Source organism: Lissotriton vulgaris, chromosome 4_1 (genome assembly GCF_964263255.1).
Source record: "Lissotriton vulgaris chromosome 4_1, aLisVul1.2, whole genome shotgun sequence".
NCBI lineage: Eukaryota > Metazoa > Chordata > Amphibia > Caudata > Salamandridae > Lissotriton > Lissotriton vulgaris.
Genome location: NC_141691.1, coordinates 2,101,593,346 through 2,101,602,475, shown reverse-complemented (window position 1 = coordinate 2,101,602,475; position 9,130 = coordinate 2,101,593,346). Strand labels below are relative to the sequence as shown.

The following is a 9,130-nucleotide window of genomic DNA, read 5'->3' as shown; positions in this document are numbered from 1 at the left end:
ATCCGCAAACAATATGGACTGTTCTTTATCTAATCATAAACCAGTCCAGGCCTGTAGTTTTGGCGATGCCTCTGCCCCCCACATCTGTGCAATGTTTCTTTTGGCCACCATTAGTCGTAGTGTAGTCCATAGCTTGTCTGAACTAGTGAGGTCAGTGGGCTCCCATACATATATAAGGCAGTCCGTATATCAACTCCTAGCACCTCACTCATATCTCTGAAGAGTCCCACATTCTCATATTATGTGCATGAATGCGCCTACTTGACCACATTGTCTCTTACATTTCCCTACCTCTCCTTTTCCCATTTGAGCCAATCTGGGCCCTGACACTTACCCTCTATGCAGGATTTTGAGTTGAACGAGGCGCAGTCTTGAGGAAATCGCCACCTCTCGTGGGGAAGCCACCGCCTCCTGCCACTCCTCGTCCTCTAGGTCCAGCCCATCTCTCTCCCAGAACTCTCTTATTTGCCTTAGGGGATTTTATGTGTTATTAATCAACTTTTTGTAGGTCAACGATATTGCTTTTTTCGGCAGATACCCATCCAGTAATCTGTCCTCCAGTGGAGATGACTCTGGCGGAGAGGTGCCTGCTGCTAAATTTGACTTTAATGCATGTCGGACTTGCAGGTATCTGAAATACTCTGTACTTGCTAATTCATGTTCTTGTTGGAGCGATGAGAATGGCACACCTTTTTCCCATATGTCTCCTATCTTTGAGATATCAATTAAGTCCCATTTGTCAAATTCCTTTGAGGTCCTCAACGTGCTCAGTTGTTCAGAGACCCATGGGGGGATGGCCAGTGTGAGTTTCTGATCCCATCCCAAGCTTGTATTTGCTGTTTGCCAGACCTGAACTGAGTGTTACGTTGGTTCTGTTAGGGTGTATGGCAGGGGTCTAGAGAAGATAGCCCTGTTATAGTTGCAGCCTGGCTGTGCAGTCATGGCTGGGGTCCTGAAGAAGACAACTGGATTAGTTGGTCTCGCAGTCGCCCATAACCCTCACGAGCGCCTGAGGATCCTGTACACAAAAATTCTCGCCACACTTCAGACTGTCCCCCAAGATGCAGCCTACAGGAAATACACAGAGCAAATTATAAATGAAAGATTCAATGCGGTGAAGACGGAACCAGATGTGCAGAAGTTGGAAGAAAGGTTTAATTGTGGTCAAATAGAGGAGGCCATTGTACAGGCTGAGCATTAACTCTCATTAGCACAAAAAATGAAAGAATGGAAACCCTGGGAGCCCCTAATTGAGGAACCTCCAGCTAACCAGTGGAAGTGGCCGATCTAAATTCAGTGTGCAAGATTCATGTATATATGTATTGGTTAAAGTGTACTGGTGCGACCATAGAAACGTATTAATTTGGTTCATTCTTCGAAATAAAAACATAGTTGCAGCCTGGCAATCACCATTTGTCCATTCTATACCCAGGGTCATCTCCCTGACGGTAAATGCAGTGATTGGTGGCAGACAAGTGGGCGGTCCAATAATATTTCTGGATATCGGGGATTCCGATCCCCCCGTCATACCAGCCCAGTACCAGTTTGTGTAATGCTATGCAAGGCATACCATCCCACAGCAGTTCCCTCTGCAGGCTCTCTATTTCGTTAAAATATCTTGCTGGGACCAGATCTGGGGAGTTATGTAAAACATAGAGGAAGTGCAGCAACAACATCATTTTAAAGAGCGCTGCTCTTCCGCTTAGGGACAGCGGCAGTGTCTTCCAATTCTTGACGTCCCCCTCCAGCCTCTGTAGTGGGGAAGCAGGTTACGTTTGCATTGAAGTTTGGGGTCTGTGGTGACAAAAACTCCCAACTATTTGAAGCCCACCCTTTCTACCTGAATTGGACAACCCCTGGGCGGAGGAGGAGGATCTCCATTGAGAACTTATAACAGAGACTTTCTCCAGTTTATCTTGTACCCTGAATAGTTACCAAAGTTTGTTAAAATATTGAGCACTCTATGGAGCTATGCTCTCGGGGAGGCGAGGTATAAAAGGATATCATCCACATATAAGGAGATGCGGTCCTCCCATCCCACCGTCCACTTGAGCCCCCTTATTATGGGATCTTTGTGAATCCATGCCACCAAGGGCTCCAGGGAGAGGGCTAAGAGTAAGAGCGAGAGAAGGCAGCCCTGGCAAGTCCCCCAACCCAGTTCAAAAACTTCTAACCTCTTGTTGTTAACCACTACTTGAGCCAGGGGGGCAGTGTAGAGGCGCCTCACCCACCCAATAAAGTTGGGTCCAATCTAGTGTGTATCTTTCCTCATCTGACAGAGTGGGCATTGCAATGTCTACCAGTAGAGCTCTCGAGTCTTCTCCTGGTAGGTGTGAGGTTCTTTGATATACTGACTTCTAGTGCTCTGCGAATTCGCTAACAATTGCTTGTGGGTCGGTTATGTTGTCCCATGAGTCATCTGACAGTTATGGCACTAATCTACTCTCCTTTTCTTTCCTGTCCAACCAGACAATCAATTTCCCAGCTCTTTCTTCCTTATCACTCGCTACAGTCCTGGTCATATTGGTGCCTATAGCTTTATATTCGACCCTTTTAAGTTTCAAGGTGTGAAGTCTCTCCTGCCAGCCCCCCTCACTGGTCTCCTCCTCTAGTCGGAGGGCTCCATTTTCTAGGTGAACTAGTTCTTTTACTTTCTCCTTATGCAACCAGGCTATGAGCGAGAGTGCTTGCCCACTGATCACCATTTTAAAAGCATCCCATATAGTTTAGGGTGACTCCACTGACCCCTCGTTTTCTTGGAAATAGTGATCTAGGGCTAGTAAGAGTTCCTTTTTTACCACTGGGTTTGCGAAGGTGCCATGGGTCAATAGGTGCAATGCTTCTCACCCTTTTCTCACCCAGAACCAGTTGAGCCCACACCGCGGAATTGTCAGATATTCCTCTTGCCATGTGTCTTACTTCACAGATGTTTGCAATCTGAGATGCAGGGATAAGCAGGTAGTCTATCCGGGTAAGACAGTTGTGTGCCCCTAGGTGGAAGCTGTATTGTTTGCTGCCCGGGTGGGAGGCTCTCCATTCGTCAGTATGTCCTAAGGCATCTAGAAAGTCTGGGAGCTATCTACTTGAGGAGCCTGTGTCACGGGGGGATGGGGATTGAGAGGTCCTGATGCTACCGAGTTAAAATCACCCTCTACCATTAAGTGACCCTTTGAGTTCTTTGAAGGTACGGCCTTGAAGGCCCGGCGGGACATATACCGCCATCAAGGTTAGCTTCTGCCCCTCCCACTCCCCTGAGTTCACGGCACATTGACCCATATCATATATTCAGGTACGTTGTAAAAAAAGTGGGAAAGAGTGTTTAAGTAGGATCCCCACCCCCCTAGAGCCAGTGGTAAAGCCAGAGTGTGCCATCAGTTTATATCCCCATCTATTCAGCACTCTACAGCTGTTGCCTACCAGGTGTGACTCCTGAAGGAGCACAACATCAGGAGAGTGTTGTTTGATGTGTTGTAATACTATACTTTGTTTTAACTTTTCTCCAAGTCCATCGACATTCCAACTCAGGAGTTTAAAGCTTTTGCCCCAGAGTGTACTCATAGTAATGTGTTTAATCCATGTCTATCTCTCGTTGTCTGCAACTAAACCATGTCGATTGAACTTGTGGGTGTCGTAGCCACCCTTCCCCCAACCAACTACAACCCTCCCTGCTCCCCTGCACTCTGGGCTTAAAACTGCCAATCTTACAACTATGCAAAGTACCTGGGGACCGGCCAACAACTATATAATACAACCAGATAGCTGAAATCGTTAAACAGGTGCCCCCCCCCTGGTAAATTAGAACAGGTTGAAAATGCCAGTATACACTTAGAGCACCTTACTTTCTCCGTACAGTCTCGAACTTCGGTTAGGATAAGGATGACCCTCATCCTGCATTATGTTCTTTCATTCTTCTCCATCCCTCAAGCCAGTCCGCAACCACTTCAGGATGGTCGAAGAACCACGCCTTGCCATCTGCCTCCACCCGGAGATGAGCCGGAAACAGCATAGCATATTTGATCCCTTTGTCTCTTAACTATTTCTTCAATGTGAGGAAGGAACATCGTTTCCTCTGCACATTATTGGTGAAGTCTAGGAAAAAGGAGATTTCTGCATTTTCGTACTTCAGAGGTGGGTCCACTCTGGCCGATTGCAATATGATGTCCTGGTCTCGAAAATTAAACAATTTTGCTATGATAGGGCGCGGAGGTGCACCCGGCCTCGCGTGCCCCCCCGGGACTCTGTGTGCCCTTTCAATTACAAACATTTTGACAGACTCTCGGGCTGGAGATGTTTAATTATGAGGTCTTCGACGAACAGGTCGGTCGCCTGTCCGTCCTCCCTCTCTGGCACTCCAATAATGCCCACGTTATTGTATCTGGCATGTCCCTCATAGTCGTTGAGTTTATCTTTGGCTAACTTTTGAAAGGCCTGCAGCTCTCTGATATCTTGCTGCATTTGTGAGGCATTGTCTACCAGGCTAGAGGTGGTAATTTTCATCTGTTTGACTTTCTCACCGATTTTTGTGAGGTCTGCCCTGATGAGTGACACCTCCAATGTTATTGCGTCCATCCGCTGCTCCAATGACAAACGCACCCCGCGATTGCTTCCATGACGTCCTTCAGAGTAAGTTCAGGGAGGTCGCTCTCCATTCCAGCCGCTTTTTTTCCCCCTTGCGTTGCTGTTCAGGGGTTACAGACTTCGGCATGGTGTACCTGTCCAGTTTATTTTGTTGGATCACCTTTGGGCCCCTTGAACTCAACATCTTCCCCCTGTGATGTGTTGCACATCTCTCTCTGTCTGGCAGTAATGTGCACCTGGCTTGTTGACTCCTTGCCGGGTCTCGCAGGGTAGCAAACTTTATAGGGCCCCCAACTGCGGTTTGATGTGCCCAGTCCCGATAGGTGTGTTCAGTGGTGTGGAGTCCGGTAGACCAGCTTGTTTCCACTCACATCCGGGGTCTTTGGGTCGCCTCCCGGCGTTAATTAAGGTATGTAGTTCCTTTGTTGGATTGGGCGTTGCCCTCCTTCTGCAATGTCTGTGAGCAAAACTATGCCTCCCAGTGGAAGATCTGTGTCAGTCATGAATCCCAAGCTGACTAGCTTCAAGAAGAACCGGGCCAGGGGTACTCACACACCTTCAGGGCAGCACCGGGTTAAAGAAGCTTCCTGCACTGAATCACTTGGACTGGGGGAGGCACGATATGTCTCACTCGTTAGTTGTTTTTATTTCACAGCAGTTGGGAGCTGCCCTGCTGGAGCCCAGAGTGCTGCCGTTAAATGGGTCTGGTGTGGCCTGCATTGCAAGCTCAGCCTCCGCAGTACTTCAGTGCGGCCGCGAACCCCAGGAATGGGGTGATTTACAGTAGGTACAATTTCGCTCTGCCCCGGCCGGCCCAAAATAGAGGGGGAGGCCGCACCCAGCGGGCTTCACGTACTCATGTGCTTCACTAGTGGCTGCCTCTGTCTGCTGTGTCGCCTTGCAGAGCCGCTGCTCCATAATGTTCCCCTTTGGTCTCCGTTGCGAGTGCAGCTCATTGTCTCACCCCCGGCGCAGGTCTATCACTCAGCCTGGCTGCACCCGCTCACTTCAGGTCCCGGCTTCAGGGTCCGGGAAGGCCGCAATCTTCGGAAGACCATAGCACTGCTTGTGCTTGTCCGTCCGAGGCGATTTTCAGCTCTGCGGCATCTTCGAAGGTTCCGACGGCTCACCCGTGCCATGGGAGTCAGATTGTTGTGTCAGGTGGCAGGAAGGAAGCCGGTGTTTGTGGAGCTGTAACACACAGCCATTACCCTCCACAGCATAGCCACGCCCTCAGGAATGTAGATCCTAATCTTTAGTGGGGCCATGATCCGGCCTCAAGAGGCAGAGTGTCAAAAACTCTCTCTTCTATCTATTCCATCTAACCCTCAAATATCAGACATCTGTCATTCCTATTGTATGCTCATGGACCGGTTTATGGCTGTTGCTGTAGATTGCACAGATGTGCTTCCCCAACCCCTAATGCCCACTGGAGCCAGGCACCACGTCACATGAGACCCATAGAGCATAGAAGTGCCATTTCTAAGCGAGTTATGCCAAAACCACCTTTTTTTTTTTTTAACCCACTCTATTGATTTTCTTGCTTTCACAAGTCATACATTATGATAGGTACTTTGGTAGGTACAATAGCAGTATTTTATCATGCATAATGTCAGGTGTAAGTCTCAATATTGCAGTGTTTACAAGTATTCAGCACCATTTATGACAGTATACTTTACAGAAACCTTAGATAGTAACAGGATACTCTTACAAGTGCATTTAGAATAACTTCAACAATTAAGAAACTCCCCTCCCTCACTTCTCTGGCTCCGCTTTAGTTAGTGCCCAGTTCCATCCTGGTTCCTACTTCTATTTATGTTGGCATTATTAATATGCTGTTTGCATATGGCAGCATTAAGCATGTACATTCTCGGGTCAAAAGCATGCCATTGGGAGAGAATAGGACATGATACAACGCAAACTTTTACAACGCATGCCTTTACAATGCGGTTTTTACATATCAACATCCATTACAATGCATGATTTTATAACATATGCCGTCACAACGCATTTTTAGAAACTACACTTACAAGGCTTTCCATTACAATGCATACGATTACAGCGCATACCATTACAATGCATAATACTTTTAGGGTAACAGTAGTGTAAGTGTTGGATAATGTAGGGGTAAACATTACTATTCCCACTCCAGTGAGTGCAACAGTAAGTGTTGGATAGTGTAGGGGTAAAAATTACTATTTCCCATTACTTACCTTATAATGCGTTGTAATGGCATGCATTGCAGTGACATGATGCATTGTGATGGCATGCGTTGTAGTGACATGCGTTGTAATGGTATGCAGTTTAAAGGATGTTGCATTATATTGACTGCGTTGTGAAGGTTGTTTCCCATCGGGGGATTGTTTGCGATTGTTCCTCTATATGTCATTTACCACTGGAACAGGCGCAGGCTCTAGTGCTTTAAATACCTCCAGCATCAAGTCCCAGTCTATTGAAATCTCTGCACTGCCCCATCATACCACTTCCCCATGCCACAGATACATTAACCGGCCCTTTGCTGATTTTTACCTCATGGTTATTGCACGCTTTGCAAGGAGAAGTGCTAGGTCAGGGAACCGCGAATGTACCATCCCTGATTTTAATCGCCGATGCATCCCAAGTATTTAGTTTACATCTTTCTCCTCTGTAGGAATGCCCATCACCGTTCTGGTGCTCCAGACGACATCTCTCCAAAACCCCGCTAAGCGCAGGGCAGGACCACGACATGTGCAGGATGTCAGCATCCTCCACCTTACATCTGGGGCAATATTGTTGTGTGCTCTGGAACATATATGCTGCAAGCGGTGTGGAGTGAGATAAGCTCTATGGAAGATCATATGCTGAATAAATTTAAATGTGGCGTTACGTGATGCCTTTTTAGGGTACTCTAGCAGGGCGGTTCATTCCCTTTCTAGGTCCACAGACCATCTGTTACGTAAATCAGTGAGTGAGATTCCACTGTGTGCCCGTAGACCTTTGTAGAGCCATTTTGTGAGATACAGCCCCTCACTAGTTAGATACATTGCTTGTACCAGTTCATGTGTTGGAGGTTCTTCTCTTGCAGGGGCCCAATGCCTAATGTGGAGAGGTGTAGTGCAGCAGCCAGGGCAGCTGACTCTGGGGCACAGGGTTCACGGTTGTGTTCACGGTTCGATCCCCAGCTCCGGCAGCAGTTCCGCTCAGCACCATGTGACTCTGGGCAATAGCTCACTTAAGTTTGTGATTTATATATTTATAATGCCTCTTAACGTACGCAGTTAGCACTGCATGTGTTTTATATAGATTGCCTGTGACTCCATTTTCCCTGGCAAAGTTCTTATGATCCATGAGATCCCCGGCACTGAAGAGTGCCCCTACTGTAGTGACTCCTCCCTCAGACCAGCTGCGGGTGTTCCATGTTGTAATGAGACCTGAGGGTGTAGGGATACCTCGTATCCGTGTGTGGTTTGAGTATGGGGTACGTTGGCGCGTGTGCTGTCGTTTTTGCAGCAGGATTGTATGTAGGATCCCGTGATTGAGATCCTGGGTTGTGTATCCCAGTTCCTGGAGGTTACTCCCTGCGAGCCAGAATGAGAGCCACTGTAGTTGGCTTGCATAGCAATATGCGTGGAGGTCAGGGGCTCCCAGTCCCCTTTGTTGTCTCCAGCTGAAGTTTGGCTAGACCCACCCACCGGCGGCCATCCCCCCAGATCAAGTCAGATAATAGCGTCTCAAATGCCTTGAATATAGGTGCAGGGATTATCACTGGAGTTTTGTAAAAAAAAGTATAGTACTCTTGGGAGAACCCCCATTTGGGAGATTGCCACCCGACCCATTACGGATACCGATAGCTAGATCCAAAACGCCGCCTGGGATCGGAGCACCCTAATCGATCTTGTCAGGTTGCCCTCTATTAGGTCTTGCAGGTCTCTGTATATATTGATGCCTAAATATGTGTTGCACTACTTTTAGAGAGAGCTGCCCAAATTGCAACATGTCTGGGCGTGCGCCAGGGTGAAAAAAAAAGGGTTGTGATTTATCCTCATTGATGGCCAAGCCAGAGTCCAGTTCAAATTGGCTAAAAATGTCCTGATTCGGCCCTAGGTCATTGGGTAGGTCTCTGGCGTACACAATTATATTGTCAGCAAATGGTGATAGAGGATGCATGGCTTTGCCCAGTCTAATCCCTATTTGCTCTGCCTCTGCCCGCAGTTTGATGGCAAGGGGCTCTAGCGTGAGCACAAATAGCAGGGGTGACAGTGGGCACCCTTGGCAGGTACCTCTGCCTATTGGGTATGCAAGCAATATGTGTTTCCCGGTGCAGACCCGCGCTGTGGGCACCTTGTACAGCAGTTGTACCGACTTCAGATATTCCGGCGGTATGCCAAATTTCCCTAGTGACCTGACCATGTAATCTCACTGCAGGGTATCAAAGGCCTGTCTAAAGTATAATGTAATGCAGCCTGCATTCTGAGTGTCTGCCGGAATGGACCCCATGACATGGTAAAGTCTTCTGATGTTGAGAGACGTGCTGTGCGCAGATGCCAAAACCACAATTAACATTGGAAAAGGT

At 47.8% G+C, this 9,130-nt stretch overlaps 1 pseudogene; it reads left to right on the top strand.

Annotated features, from left to right (window-relative positions):
* The first annotated feature begins 935 nt into the window (after nucleotides 1–935).
* LOC147725122 (NADH dehydrogenase [ubiquinone] 1 alpha subcomplex subunit 5 pseudogene) lies at nucleotides 936–1,391 on the top strand (annotated as a pseudogene).
* Nucleotides 1,392–9,130: the final 7,739 nt, after the last annotated feature.